The sequence below is a fragment of the Symphodus melops genome, assembly GCF_947650265.1.
Source record: "Symphodus melops genome assembly, chromosome: 19".
Taxonomy (NCBI): domain Eukaryota; kingdom Metazoa; phylum Chordata; class Actinopteri; order Labriformes; family Labridae; genus Symphodus; species Symphodus melops.
Window position 1 is genome coordinate 11,872,141 of NC_136709.1, and position 13,312 is coordinate 11,885,452.

General features: G+C 42.0%; 1 protein-coding gene across 6 annotated transcripts in view; it reads left to right on the plus strand.

Annotated features, from left to right (window-relative positions):
- The first annotated feature begins 345 nt into the window (after nucleotides 1-345).
- The window catches only part of cUnh14orf180 (chromosome Un C14orf180 homolog), a 157,717-nt gene continuing 144,750 nt past the window's right edge, over nucleotides 346-13,312 (plus strand). For 3 of the 6 annotated variants that reach the window (XM_079369533.1, XM_079369534.1, XM_079369535.1), the window contains exon 1: nucleotides 350-851. The gene's annotated coding sequence lies outside the window, so the exon portion shown is untranslated. Of the gene's footprint in view, nucleotides 852-13,312 lie in introns of all 6 variants that reach the window. The other 3 variants (XM_079369532.1, XM_079369531.1, XM_079369530.1) reach the window with 2 other exon arrangements.

Below are 13,312 nucleotides of genomic sequence, written 5' to 3' on the forward strand. Positions count from 1 at the left end.
ACACAAACAACGTTTAAGTGTTTTAATCCATCCAATGTTATATTTAAACACAATATCCTCCTCTGATTTGTTTGTTTGCTTTTGAGTTGGCAGCACCAAATTACAGGGTTTTGTGCAGGCTTTAAAACCAGCAAAAGATGTGCCTCCAAAAAATCAGCTCAACCCTAAACCCACCTCTCTAAGATAATTTTGTGATGCAAAATATGTATGAAATTAAAGTGTGAAATGCAGTTTTCACATGGAAGGATCATCTGGCCTCAATGTATTAGAAAAAAAATATACAGTAGGTCTATATATTTCATTCTAGCAATGTATTTAAGTCTCAATGAAGGTCACATGCTACAGCAAGGTCTTGAACCTCTCAAAAACGAGCCCACCTCTAACCAAAGACATTATGTTCATCAATATTTTATATAAACAAATAAATGTATATAGACCGAGAAACAGAACTAGCTACTAACGGAACATCTATCGGACGATGATATTTACTATGGAAAAATAAGTTATATTACGCAGTACGTAATGACGTCATCGCCACTGAAAATGACCGTAAACCCTGTTAAAAAAACAAACAAAAAACTTTAGCTCTGAGTTCCAGAGTGGCAGTAATAAGACCAGTAACATTTATTTAAACAATCTATGGTAATGGAAAGTTTCAGTTTCAAAATGTTGCTGTCTGTTGTGATTATAGAGATCTTTATTCGATTTTAGTTGTGGAAGGAGATATTCTGACGTCAGTGCTAAAACAAAAATGCTAACGGCTAACGAGGCGGAGGACGAAATGATGCCAAACAGGAAAACAACGAGGACGGCGGGGAGAGACGGCTGTCTAAACGAGCTGCGTTCAAACTGTAAGTGAACAATGTTGGCTTTAAGTTAGATACTTGTTTTGTGTGCCTCATGTTTTGGGTTTATAGCTAACAACAGCGGCTAGTTGGCAAAAGTGGGAAACTGACGTTTCACTGGTGACGTCAGAGGATTGCCCTTTACCATGAGTTTTTTTCCCCTCAATGAAATATTATATTTTTAAACCAACAAATGCTTTTTGTGGTGACTGGGAATCGGTTTGTAATTTCCTTTTTTCACATTATTTTTAATTGTTTGTCTTTGTCCCTGCTTGTGTCTCCTAAATGATAGCTGCTTGGAACAGTTGTTGATCCATCCTAAAATGATTCAGATGCAGAATTAATTGTAAGAATGACACACTGTCAACTTTATTACACATTTCGTACAAATATCTCTGCGGCATTGGGTTCTTTTCCTTTTCCTTTCCTTTCAGTATTGCTCGGTTCCATTTTGGTGCTGACACCTGTACTTTCCTGCAGCACATTTTGCGATGCAGCAGTGATTGCGTTGCCTTGCATGTGTGTAAAAACATTGCTACTGTAGGCTGTCATGGTCGTACTTCTGTTAATCCAATAATCAGACAAAGCCTTGTTCTCTCCATCATGCTTTCTTGTCCTGCTCACTCACACTTTTTGATGATGTGAGCTGTTTTCACTTACACATGCAGATGATGATTATAGCTGTGAGCCCTTGTTATTCTTTCATTCATGTCCATTGCAGCAGTTCGGCAGCAGTTCAATGTCAACACTGAGATACCGTACGCTGTCTCATGATACAGTTTCACACAGACTGCGGTGGCGACAGCCCCCAATGCTGTCTTTGTATTCTCCTACATTATTAGAGCTTGATTGGTGCAGGTAGCTGACAGGAGGCTGTCACTAGTTGTGCTGTCTGAAGCAGTATATGTGAAAGTGAAGAGGTTAATTACACAATATTTAAGACCTTTCTTTGCCTTGCCATTCATACTGTAGCCAATCACATCCAAAACACCCGCTAATCAAAAAGTAGGCTGGCAGCTCTGCGCCGTGGCAACAGTTGCTGTGATGGCGGCTCGTCTGGCAGGAAGCGCACGTCCTGCTGCTTGCCTGTTTGAGTTGGTTGGCAGGCTGGTGCAACCCCCTTTTCTTTTACTGTTATTCATTCATCGCCAAAAGAAGGTGGGGAATTAATGTGCTCTCTGAATTAGTGATGGACCACATCATTTTTTACTCGTGTGTGATATGAGCTTCAATAGAGCTGGCAATCATGTTTACATAGTAGAAATGTGTCCAGTATGAAATAAAAACAACACAACAGAATACTGAAAGTGTCTAGGTAAGTTTGTAGGTCTGGAAAATATCCATCCATAGAAATAGCTGAAAAGGAAAAACATAGGAATACAATTAATTTGCAAACTATTAAAAGGGAAAAGTGTATTTTACAAAATTATTTAAAATAAATTATTATTTTTCCCCTTTACTTGTCTGGTTTTTGAAACAGCCCTTTAAACACACCAGTAGATTTGCTACATTAGAGCAAGTGGAAACAGACAGACACAGAGTTTTGGTTTCAGATTAAGTGAAAAAAACCTTCTCTAAGCTGAGAGGAGCTTAAAGAAGCCGCAGCGTGTTCCTCAGCTGTGCTGTCACTTAAGACTCTCATCCACAGTTTGAAAGGCCTGGCTACCATCGCTCGCTCGACGTCAACAACGGTGTCACTTGGCCGCCTGAACTCCCATCTCCAGCTTTCATCTCGTCCTCTTTAAAGTATGACCTGTCTGACCTGTCAGAGACATCGTCTATCTGCCCTCTATCACCACCTGGATAATGAGCAAGACTGCTGGAAGTCAATATGGGCTTTTGGATAACCAAGTCAGAGGATGTGGGCGAAAGTTAGAAGTCCTTTGTTGTCTTTCTGAACTTGTCTGAAATGTCGCTCTAAAGTCGTGATGATTGAGTGTGTGTCGGTGTGAAGATGTCAGCCTATCACAAGATTCATGCAGGACTTTTATGCTACAGGAGGACCCTAATTATTTTTTTATGATTATATTGTCCCCATATGGAGAAATACGGTACAGTTATTCCCTGAGGTACTAAAATACCAGAGATCTGTAACCAGCCTATTTTTTTATGACCGGCGTCAAAAGATGCATGATCTGCTTGGTTAGCTGCCATGTAGACAGAATCCTTTTACAACAAAAAGCATGTTTTTTTGGTTTTTTTTTTTTGTCATGGTGAAAGAAGCAGTTTGACTTTGGTCTCTCGTTAAAGTAATGAAACCGGATGGAAACCTCTCTGGGAAAAAAAAAAGAACAAAACATGACGCCCCTTTCATTTCCAAATGAACAACATGACATTGTTCACAACAGCAGCAGCAACATTATTTCTGGTGCCAATTTCCCAGAGGTAATGTTCATTGTGTTTTTTTTTTTTTTGGTATATGTTGTTCCATAGCAACCGAGATGAAATGCTTATTGATTGGTTAAGGAGCAAATTAGGCCTCACCCTGGAGTGTCTGTGCTATTCACTCTGCTCTGCCTCGCCACCACTGTGTGATCCTCCTTCAGCAGATATTTCTTCCTCCTCTTTAATTACCGCCGCTTACCTGAATGGCATGGCTCACACGGCGCTGCCCTCGTAATTAGCTGTCAGCTGTTTTAAGGCATAGTTCATTGATTGGGTCGTGATCGCTAATAGGACGTGAAATCCTCTTGCCTTCTCTAATGACATGGAGAAGAGTGAGTGGTGATTTAAATAGCCTGACCAGAGAGTTAGACTAGAGGAGGCAAAGATCACAAAAAAAGATTCTTAAACATTTTGGTGCACATCCGTTCTCATCAGCTTGTCTGAGTTATAACAGGGGGACTTCACTGAGTTAATATGGTGTCATGAACAAAGTAGTCTGTTTATTATATTGAAGCATTATGTATAGATCCCTAAAGAAGCACATACTGTCCTTTCTTAAAACTTTCTTTAAAATGTCTTTCTCTCATTTTATCTCTACATTGTTGACTTTGTGTCTCATCTCTTTCCTTTCCTGTCCTGTGCATGAGATCGTTGGTTTTTCATAGAAATAATCCCTCTGTCTCTATAATGATATTGTACTTTTTTTAAGAGAAACACTTCACAGTTAACATTTCAATCCAAGCTCTTTTTGCCTGCGTGCTGCACATGGCAGTGTGGCCGTATGACTCAGCCATTGACACAAGAACAACATGAATGTTGTCATTTCTCTGCTGATGGTCTACTTTGCTTTTTTATGTCTCATAGAGAAAATATTGTTTTTGAGTGTTTTATAACACCAATGGATTGAAGAACCCTCGTAGTAGTTTAAAATGCTTTCAAAGTCTAAGTGATAATAATTTTAACAGAATGGTTAAACTATCCTACCACAGTTTTCTTTCCCCTTGTCTTTTCCTGTTTTCCACCATATTAAGCTGTTAAAATGAAACGTCACACAATGTCTGCATTTTATGAGCAGCAAATATAATGAAATAAAGAGACGATCACGTCTTCCTTTGTGTACCCTTGTTTTGGTTAAAATAGACACTATGTCAGGTTAAAGTTCGGTGGTTGCACAATTTCCAATTCTCAGCATGTTGTTTCTTCCTGATCGTTGATCTTCTCTCTGGGACTGAGACTCGTCTGGATGAACAGGTGGGCATCCTGCCTACAGGCATGTGAACTTCAGGCCTTTCGCAGCACCACCATCCAGACTTTGTGCTCAGGAGACTTTTGGCGGACGTGTGGCAGTCCTTCCACCTCCTCCTCCTCCTCCTCCCTCTCCACAGCTCCCCTAACACAGTTGTTCATGAATATGGATGGCAGGCAAGGCTCGCTGGCATCATTAACGTGCCACAAGCCCATATAAATCACATCACCATAAAACCTCCAAATGCTCTGATAAAGAATGTAACACGATAACAACCGGCAGGAGTCAAGAAGACAAACAATTTGTGAGAAGAGAAACACTGGCTTCTGTTTTAGTTGCTTGTACTGCGATTTGATTGGGTGCTATATTTCCCCGCAGTTGTATAGTGGTGTTAACAGCCTCAAACATCTCATGTGACGAGGCTGGGTGCAGTTACATGTACACACAGTTTGTCTTGGCTCGTGTTGACAGGCACTCATGCACAGCTGCAATACACTTGAACCCTTAGAAAACTCTCCCTTGTCAGGGAACAATGGGGGCACTTATGACACTCTCTTGCAAAACAATTGTTCGACATTGCAGTGTTCGCCCTGAGAATGATGTTTAGTCTAAAGCATTAAGTGGACTAGATCTTAAAATAATAAAAAAAAAACCCACCTCAGCCTGTGTCTTTTAGTAAAAAAGAAAGGCAGTTTGAGGGCAAAAAGACTTAAAATGACACAATCAGCAGCTGGACTCGGCACTCAGGGCATTTTGACAATCTGTTGGCAGTTCGCCCCGTCCTCTCGAGTCGTTTTCTTACAAATCCATGCAGCCCTGAAACGCACACAAATGCTCTGCGTGTGTATTGTTGCCTGTTAAAAGACCTCCAAACCATCTGTAGTGTACTTGGTGACTTTGGTTTGTGATCCACGTGAACTGCCATGTGTACCCCATGTGTTACCTTCGGCCATGTTCAAAGCATCGACAGTAATGCGTCAGAAAGCATAAAATTCCCTTTCAGAAGACCTCTGTGCTGGAAACGTGTTCGTAGTGACCAAATTCACTGACAGTTAAACACAAATTGACACTTAGTCGACAAGTCTAAATTTCAGAAAACACTCAGAAAAGATTCTAAATTTAGCACAATTTATTTCACGCGTCTGCGGCCAAATGATCTCAAAGTGTTCTGAGAGTACGGCTCTAATCTTCTCTCTTACTTGCAGGTTCATGTGCACATTGTTGTGTGGACTAAGCATTGCTCTGGTCGAGCACGGCTTACAGTCACCTGTATCTCCATTATCTCTGTGAAACACAAGTAGATGACTGTGCTGGGTTACTTCCGGGTATTGGAGCATTATAGCAGTAATGGGTCTGCATGACAGCTCAGGCACAAACATTCAATAAAAGTCATAATTAGTTTAACAGACTAATCATTTGGGTTCCAGTGTGAGGAAGTTTAAACATTTAGTTTGTTCTTCACATTCTAACCTGCTTTTAGTTTAGTTTTCTTGTGTTTGTATATATGGACCTATGGGTCTGAAATAAAGTATAAAGTTAAGTAAAGTCTTAATTTTCTCAAATAACTTTAGTCAGGAAAGTCAACATGCACACCATGTTTCAAGTCTCAGTGGATGGATATTTTTTGCCCGGTGAACTTTAAAGAACTTTGACTCTTTATAGACAGCGGTGTAGTTTACATATCTTGGGCAATTATAAAGTTTTATTTTTAATTTTTCAACTGTTTTAAAGAAACTCTAAAATCAAAGAAAAAGTGGACGAAGCTTCTTGCTTTTTATTGTTAAGCATATAGAATAAAAATCGACTAAATCTGCATTCTGTCTAATGACAGATAGGGGGCGATTCTACTGGTTGTAAAAAGGATGAGTATTTATAAGCTCTAGAGATGAAAAGTTAAAGTGGTTGGTAACTAGATGTCTATGGCTGAGATCTAATCGCCTTGTTAAGAGAGATTCAGGTCGTTTATGACCTTTTGTTCTCAGCTGTTTGATTCTAGTCTTCTTAAATATGTAAAGATGACATTACTACCAAAGCAGTGTGTCAGCCAAAATAGAAAGATTCAACCTGTTGTCTCCTGTCAGGTCACACTGTAGTGATGGCTGAATTACATGAAAGCCTTTTTTTTTTTTTTCCAATGAATGACTTTTCATCTCAAAGGACCCCTACATGTGCAGGCTACAGGTGAATTTGAACCAATGAGGGTCGTCACAGTGGTGACATCATCTTCTTTACACCCGAGGACAATCATTTAATGGAAAAATTACAACTGCTACAAAAAGTGATCTTTACTCACCATCATACACATTGTTCACAACATGAATGTCTAGTTACAGTCGTGCTTCATGTCACTCTGACCAAAATCAGACATATTCAGTATTTTGCACTGATCCCCTTTGTGCTGGAAGGATTTTTTTTTTTCCGACGGACATGGGGGGCTAATTCTCTGCAACAGGAAAGAGAACACAGTGGTGTGTGTGCCTGTTTTTTTTTTCTTTCTACATGACAGTGCACCCCTGCAAACATCAAACAGGCGTTCATACCCCAAAAAGGGAGGCGCATTGAGTTTGACTTTTTGCACGTGTTTGATGAATAAGTCTTCCCCCTGAAATCCAAGCATGAATATGGAGTAGCAGGGCTTCCATGAGGCAGGCAGACATCTCCTCTCTTCTCTGGGTAACTTCAGACGAGGTTCCTTGCGGGGGGTCTGGAGTGGTTTCTGGGGGGCACCGCAATGCCAGCCTCCCTTCACAAAAAAAAAACCTGGCACTTTTGTCTTTGCAGAGAAGCCATGCAAAATTCATTGTTTTCACCCAGCAAAGGCAGAGGATGGATAAATATTTTTGAAGCGCTTGACAGGAAGAAGAGAGGAATGGTGTTGCTTTGTGCCGGAGTATTTGATCGTTCTTCTTCTCTGCTCTCCAATAGCAATACATGCTACTGTAGCATCTGCACTGATCTCGTCTTCCTGATCAATGAACGAGCTGTGAGATTTATTCAGAAAGCTTGTTCGTGATTGAACAAGTGGCTGCAGCACTTCAATCATTCAAGAGATCATTCATAAATGTGCTCGTTACAGCAGAATTTCCTCAGCTGCACTTGGCAGTCACACTTCTGGTGGATAAACCCTCTTTTACTGATTTTCTTTTTTCAGATGTGAAACATCATAATAAAACTTGTTTCAGGACTCGAACATCGACAACTACAGACAGAGATGATGCATCAGACATCAAAGTCACTTTGAAGACAGTGGGAAGACTGAATTCCATTTCCTGTCTTTACTATAACCCCTGTACAATGAGTATGACGTTCATCAACACTTTGTGTTACAACCTATCACAGTACTGTATCAAGCATTCTTTACATTTCCTGTTTGGCCGCTCCACTGTAATGAAGCTGGTATGAAAAGCCTATTAATGCCATATATATTGTAAAGCAGCTGAAGAACCACAATGATGAATGTTTTATTGTGTTGCAAGCAGTTCCTTTGTCACTTCAGTTTCATGTCTGATTGGTCTCTGATTTCCTCGGGGACTCTGCACACCAACAAATCATCCTTTTAGAGCCTGTGGAAATCCTGGTGATTTGCTGAAAACGATAGCCCGTAACTCAATTACCACAACTTTCGAGCAACGCTCTCCCACTTCACGCGCAATCGGATTAACAGTAGGCGAACGCTGATATTAACCAAGTGATGCAATTACAACTACAGGTTTGGTTCTAAAGCGATTATCAAGATGAGTGAATATTCCCAAATCTGATTTAGCTTGGTGAACTTCAACCTCTCCGAATTGAATAAGACATAATTTATCCATGAAGAGCGTGACTGCAACCCTCTTTGCCTTTGACTTGTCTTTTACATTGAGATGAATATTCACAGATCTTTTATTGACATCCACTTACCCCTGCTTTTGTCATAACTGTGACTTAGAAGTCACATATCACTCCCAAGATTACATGCTATTATTTCTTTCAGCTACGAATCTGCAAAAATGTATTTAATTTGATATTTGAACTATATCTGTGTCAGATAATATTTGACTGATAAAATGTTTGTCCTGTTCGACTTCTCGGAGACGTTAGCTAAGCATTGCTTTTCGGACAAAAAGCCGATGGCCCCTTCGGACACAGGTCATTATTAGTGCTTAAAATTGGGATGATGTAAAAAAGAAGTGATGCTAAGATATGCAGCAGGATGGAGCTGTGCAGAGGAGGGTTGAGCAGGGATTGACTCCTTAATGTAATTACACCCACTCAGGGGAGAGAAGAGGACAGAAGTGGGCTGGGATTTGAGAGAGGGATGTGACAGCCCCACAAAAGGAGAGCAGAGGAGTGTCAGCAGACCTGTCTCTCAGGGTTGAGGGTCGGCCTCATGGCCTCGGGCCAGGCACGAGAGATTAAAACATTGTGGCCGCAGGGCCTGGAAACGGCACACCCAAACACAGGACACAGGGCCTGGCATTAGAATAATGGGACATGAGGATGATGCATATAATTCATTGTTATTCCGGTGCTCTGCTGTTGCTTCAAGCGATGCAGCGGCTTGACTTCCACCTAAATTCTGCAGCCTGTTTTTGTTGCTTTGGATTCAAGCTGAATCGTCGATGTGAGCGTGAGATTGATGCACAATGCTCGGCGAGTCTTTTAAGCGAAGCTTCTTATTTCTGCCAGGTGTGATTTCCAGCGTAGACGACGTGGCTTTTACTTCTTCGCATGCAGTCACAGAATGGATCGCCCACTCTGGAGTTGGCACTCCCTCACACAGAGAAAAACAGAGAAGGGGGGAAAAGAAAGGCTCTTTGATGAAGGGACAGAACCCAGCCCCCCCTCCCTCCCTCCCTCTCTTCCTTGCCCTGTGGAGTTAATCTGGCAAAGAGGAGGCAGCATCAGCCAATTTACACAAGCAGCAGCTTTCATTTTTACGTGGCACCTTCTCCCCCATCCACCTTTCTGTCTGTGTGTGTGTGTGTGTGTGTGTGTGTGTGTGTGTGTGTGTGTGTGTGTGTGTGTGTGTGTGTGTGTGTGTGTGTGTGTGTGTGTGTGTGTGTGTGTGTGTGTGTGTGTGTGTGTGTGTGTGTGTGTGTGTGTGTGTGTGTGTATGTGTGTGTCTGTGTGTGTGTGTGTGCGCTTGTTTGCCCTGCGTCTGCGTGCGCGGTGTCTGTGTTGCTCTTGCGTTGGGCGGTGGAATAATTTCGAGTACAGTAAGGTGAAAGACGGTCCAACCCCCGAGGCTGGCAACACCTGCCTCATACAAGCTGTGCAGCTGAGGTGTCACGGCGCAGGTATCACCACCGACTGCCACCTCATGTGCACACACTTATTGAGCAGTCTGTCACGTCTTTGTTGAGTTCCGGGCTGTTCTCTTTGTGATAATGGCTTTGTAAATTTGTAAAACACAGGGAAATTGACTTTCCATGATTTTGCTCAACCCTTCGACCTTCTTGCAACACACACGCACGCACGCACGCACGCACGCACGCACGCACGCACGCACGCACGCACGCACGCACGCGCCGATGTTCGACGGCCTCTTTTGGGCATGTGCATGTTTTAAACCAAAAAAAAAAAAAGAGATGATACTGTAGCGCCCTCTAGCCTTACCACACTGATAACTAAACTTAAGAGCGCTAACATTCATCTAGGTTCGGGAAAAGATACCTGGAATTACTTAATTGACTCACTAGGAGAGAGTAAACGTGGAAGTGAACAGTGACCACCTTTATTGCCTCAGCAACAAACATATGGCAATGCAAGTGAATGAACAACAGATATCACCATACAAAATACACTCTTCCAAAGTATCAAAAGAATCTTCACTAAAATAAATAAAACAAAGAAAAACAGACGGTCCAAGTTTGGTTTCCTTTTGCTGCAGTTCTCCTTTAAGAGAAAGGAGATTTTCCTCGACTTGTTGTGTGCACACTATGTAAATGTCCCTAACACTACCCGGGTAGTTTGAATGTGTTAGTTCTTATCTGGTTCCTGAATGAATGAAATGAATGGATGGTCCTGATGTCCTCTGAGGGCGGACCCACGGCTGGCCACACCGGGGTTCTGGTCCGTCCACAGTCGATGTCTCTTGGGTTAGCTCGCCACTGAACCCACAAAGGTTCAGATTCTGAACGATCCAGTCCAGATCTATGATCAAATAAAAAAACCAATCTACACACACAGTGCAGAAAGTACAAATTACTATCTTCTCTTTCTCTTCATCACTCAACCTCATTGCTTATATCCATCATTCAAATATCTTATCAGATATAACCAGTTACTCAGGTTATAAATTATTTCAATCCTTGTAAAATGAATTGACATGCATCACAACATAAGTATCTTAGTGCTATGAGAGAATTATACATCATGAACTCCATATCACAATTCCCATGTAATATAACAATGAATTGGTTTCTCTTTTGAAGCACTATTTATCTTTTTAAACAGTTTTTACATATAACTTACACTCCTTTAAATGTACACCCTTTTAATCTATTTAACCTGTTAAACATCAGATGAACTTTATCTCAATTTATACCAATTGCATTTTAACAACCACAATGAAATAATTCAAACTGCATTTATGCAAATATATTGAGTGGATACTCTTTCAACAAAATGATCTGAAAACAAGAAATAGGTGCAATACACCTTCAATGCAGCACCACACTATCACTGCTGTGCTATTAAATTAGCTTAGCTGCGATCACTGCAGCACTAGCATTCATATTAAACTCCATTGACAACGATAGCCGTTAGCATAGCGGCTAGCGCCATTAGCGATCTTTTTCAAGGACATTCTCACAATTTACAGTGATACAGTCTGTACCACGGTAGTGTTAAACATTTGGCATCAATACCATAACTCCGATTGGTTTTAAGAAAAGTATCAGAACAAGATATCTTGATGTCAATTAGTTTCAACAAGCTAACACGGAGGCTTAGCCTATTAGCAACATAGGGCTATGCTTACCGGAGCTCACGAGGGGACCAACAAGAAAGATGCGGCTCCTCAGCTTCACTCTCTCACACACACAAATCACGTCCTATTAAACAGACAACTTATCAGCGATTGATATGAGGATATTATTCATTGATATATGTCTTTTATATCGTGTTTTCATACCGGGAAGTCTTAACCTTGTTCGGAACGACCTTTCAGGACGACGTCTCAGCCAAAAAGGAAGAGACCTTGAGAGTGCGCGCTAACAGAGAGTTACAGAGTGGTTGCGCCACCCACTGTTCTGGTGTGAGATTACACCTCTATCTGAGATATATCGATTTAGTAACCCCATATTCATGTGGGTTACACCCTCCCCTCCTGAATGTGCATGAGTCTCTTCATGCTGTTATGTGGTTCATAGGTGAACTATCATAGCTACCTATTGTGTCAAGAGCTTGGTTAAAGCTTTGTAAGAGACTCTGTGCAAAAGAGATTAAGGGTTTTCCCAACTGAACGTAGTGAAAGCGGTCAGGGGGTTGTCGTGATCTTTCTGACCTCCGTGTGGAGTCATTTGTTTCTCCATCTGCAGGATGCTCCATATCACCAGAAGACTCATCCTTTCCTTCATCAGCAAGAGCTGGAGTTTCATTTGTCATGTCCGGTTGGTTTTCATCTGACTTATCCATTTCATTCTCATTTGTCTCAATTTCATTCTCATTTGTCATATCCGGTTGCGTGATGTCTTTTCCAGTAGGGGTTTGCTCACCCATGACCCCCAGCTCCTCACTTTCAACCACCTCAGGAAGTGTTCCAACAGGTTCAGCAGGAAGGCTGCTGTCATTGGGCTCATCCTGGGGATGGGATACAGCAGGGTTTGCTGGTATGGATGGTAAGTGTCTATCCTCTACTGCTCGAGTTACAGTTGTACGGTGTCTCCTTGGAATTTCACAAACTTGGATGAACCTTTCCTCAGGAATAACAGAGGGATAGAAAGGTGAATCGTCCTCAGACTCTGAGTGTTCCTCTAAGAGTTGAGGGTGACTCTGTCTGGTTCTCGGCCTGCGGACCTTGGGTCTGGCTGGTTCAGTTTCCTCCACTTCTGACAGGTCACCGCAAGGGAGTAGGAGATCCCTATGTAGAGTTCGGATGGGTCCATCTCCGTTGGTAGGCTGTACTTTATACACAGGTAGGTCTCCCATCCTTTCCAGAACTTTGTACACAGTTGACTCCCACTTATCCGCAAGCTTGTGTTTGCTCCGCAGCCGCAGGTTCCGCACTAGAACTTGATCACCTGGTTCTAGTGTTGACTCTCTCACTTTTTTGTCAAAACGGCGTTTGTTCCGATCAGCAACCTTTTGTGAATTTCCGGTGGCAATCTGATAACTCTCCTCGAGGCGTGCTTTCAGATTTTTGACGTACTGGGAGTGAGATTTAGGAGAGCCATCTTTTACAGGTAGACGGAACGCGATGTCCACTGGCAACCTAGGTTGGCGACCAAACATCAATTCGTATGGGCTAAACCCAGTGACGTCGTTCTTGGTGCAATTATAGGCATGGGTTAGCGGTTTTACATAGTCTCGCCAGTGGCCTTTCTCTTTGTCTTTTAAGGTTCCCAACATGCCTAAAAGTGTGCGGTTAAACCGCTCTACAGGGTTTCCTCTTGGGTGATAGGGACTTGTGCGCACCTTAGTGATACCTGCAAGGGCGCAGAGTTCTTTGATGAGTTGAGATTCAAAATCCCTGCCCTGATCACTTAGCAACCGTTCTGGAAACCCGTAGTGCACTAAGAACTGTTCCCACAGAGTCTTTGCAACTGTTGTGGCTTTCTGATCTTTTGTTGGTATGGCAACAGCGTACTTGGTAAAATGATCGGTTATTACCAAGATGTCTTTGGTGTTGTGA